Genomic DNA, 2,991 nt, shown 5'->3' with positions numbered 1-2,991 from the left:
GGGGAGAGGCAGAGGGAGAGGGAGAAGCAGACCCCCTGCTGAGCAGGGAGCCCGATGCAGGGCTCAAGTTCAGGACCCTGGGATCATGACCCAAGCTGAAGGCAGATGCCCAACCGACTGAACTACCCAGGTGCCCCTAAAGTGCACAGATCTTAAAAGTACAGCTCAATGAGTCTGTACATCTATATATACCTGTGGAACTACCACTGAAATCAAGATCTAAAAAGTCCAGCATCCCTGAAGCCTCCCTCATGCCCCTTTCCAGTCAATACCACCTTCCCAGAAGTAACCACTGTTCTGATTTCTGTCATCATAGATTAGTTCTACCTGTTCTTGTATGCCATATAAATGGAATCATGGAGTATGTGTTCTTTCTTATCTGGCTTCTTTCCTTTTGTTCAGTATCTATGAGATTGGTCCATGTTGTTGAATGTCCTCTGCTTCTAACTTTGATTTGATCTGGATTGAAATTAAAATCATAGCAGGCCTATATTAACTTGGTTACTTAATCTATAAAATGAGATACATGACAAGTATGTGTAGAGTTCATAATTGCTCCTCCACAATGAGCATACTTAAGGTTATGTGTTCTTAATCTACCTTGCAGCTCAAGAAATTATTTTATTCATTCAACAAACATTTATTGGGGGATAATCAAATTTATGTGTAGCTGTATCCATTTTAGTTTTGTGATTTGACCAATAACAGATAATAAGTATAATTGGAAATATTACAGTAGCAGAATCAAAGCCTGCTGTGCTTCTGTCAACAGAAAGCAAATGTTATCTTGGGAAAGCCTTTCCATTAGGTTACTGGGCATGAGTTTTGTTGACCATGTTGCCCCTTTTACTGAGAGAAAAGGCTTTCATTTCCCCACCCACTCAGAGCGCCATTGAGCCAAATGGAGATTATCACTAACGCTCAGTCAGCTCATGAGAAAGACATTATTTTCCACAGCTCTCTGTGATCTGTGTGGTTTGGATCTGCTGAAAGGGTAGGCTCCCCAAAGCCCCATTCATGCATCTGAGCCTGCCTCACCAAGTCTTGGGAAGGCCAAAGTCCATCTGAGTGATGCCCTTGGTTTCTGTCATTTGGACCTCCTCTCTAGCTGGAGGAGGAAGTATCCTCAGCTGCCAAGAAGAGTTCCATCCTGGCCACACATTTGAGACATCAAGAAGTTTAAGCAGCTCCAGAAGGAATCTGTAATTATGTTCCACAAATTGCCTTTAGTGTGGGGCCAGCTCTTTTCAGGCGCTGGGTGAGGCACAGTGTATGAGTTTGGCAGGTTTACCTGACTAAGTTACACATCCATGGGGGCAGTGAGGAACACCAATGTCATTTGGGAGAAGCTCACTTTTTGCAGGAAAAGAGAGCATCACCAGCCAGGACATTTGGCAGGACCGTCACACCCTCCTGAGCACAATCAGCTCCATCCTTTAGTCATCCACAGTGTGGAAAATTTGGCTGCCTATTGAAAGGCATGGAATTAATGATTTTCTTGTGCTCTGTGGAGCTGGGATAGACTTCTTACATTCTGTTATACCACAAAGTAGCATCTTCCCTTAATAAATCACAGGGCTTATTCTGTGGTCTGGGAGCCAAAAGTGGGTATTGCCACCGGGAGGACTGGCCTTATGGATAGGTAGGCAGCCATCTACAAACATGGTGGAGGGGCTAAGCACCTAGACTCTGGAGTCAGGCTGCCTGGGTTCAATTGTCTCCACCAGTTACTTGCTGTGTGACCTCAGGCAAGTAGTTAATAACCCCTCTAAGCTTCAGTTTCCCCATTTGTAAAATGGGGATTATTTTACCTAAGTCATGGAGTTGTTGTGAGAACAAAAGAAAATAATCATTATAACAGGCTTGGGATATCCTATTTTTCAATACATGTTACTTAATGTAATAGGAATGACTCTTGAGTCCAAACATTCAAATATATAAACATCATTTTTTATTTCTTTTAATTTAAATTCAATTTTGGACACCCATGGGGTGGGGGGAAATTTGAGCTCAATTATTGAGTCTTTTCTTTAAAAAGATTTATTAATTTTTTGAAAGAGAGAGAGAGCACGAGTGGGGGGAGAGGCAAAGGGAGAGGGAGAGAGAGAATCTTCAAGCAGACTCCCTGCTGAGTGCAGACCTTGATCTCCAAGATCATTACCTGAGCCAAAATCAAGAGTCAGCTGCTCAACCAACTGAGCCACCCAGGTGCCCCATTACTGAGTCTTTTTTACGCCAGAGCTGTGCAGTTTTATGGTCATTGCCTGTTTTCCTCAAAATGGACCAGGTCCTGGTTCCCTTTTAAGTCCAGCAGTTCTGCTGCTTCCAAGATACACCTGGGTCACAGAACTTGGGCAAACCTGGAGCCCCTGCCCTTGGGACCCAGTGTCCCTGAGTGTGCCACAAGGGTTTGCCCTCCAAGGTCTTGTGATCTTCGTGATGCATCAACAAAACAGCAGGGACCATAAGGCTGCAGATTCTTCCCTTCCCTCAGGGTTTCATAAGAGAACTTTCTAAGGTATTCTATGAAAACCACAACTATTCCCAGCAGACCAAGTCCTTCTATTAAGTTCATTGATTATGCTAACTAAATAAGAGAAAGGATATTTTGCCTGTGTGATGATAAAATGAAGCAATTAATAAATCTGTTAAAAATTGTAATTCTGGGGCGCCTGGGTGGCTCAGTTGGTTAAGCGACTGCCTTCGGCTCAGGTCATGATCCTGGAGTCCCGGGATCGAGTCCCGCATCGGGCTCCCTGCTCGGCGGGGAGCCTGCTTCTCCCTCTGACCCTCCCTCCTCTCATGTGCTCTCTGTCTCTCTCATTCTCTCTGTCTCAAATAAATAAATAAAATCTTAAAAAAAAAATTGTAATTCTGTCATTTTCTTCTACAGTGCCCAGGATGACTGCAGCTTCATGTGATGTGTACAACAGAAGACATAACTTGATTTTATCTGAAAGTAGTTTTTTATTGAATGTTTTAGATTTTTTT

Source organism: Mirounga leonina, unplaced genomic scaffold, assembly GCF_011800145.1.
Source record: "Mirounga leonina isolate KUSES-001 unplaced genomic scaffold, KU_Mleo_1.0 Mir_101595, whole genome shotgun sequence".
NCBI classification, from domain to species: Eukaryota; Metazoa; Chordata; class Mammalia; order Carnivora; family Phocidae; genus Mirounga; species Mirounga leonina.
This window is presented reverse-complemented; position numbering follows the sequence as displayed.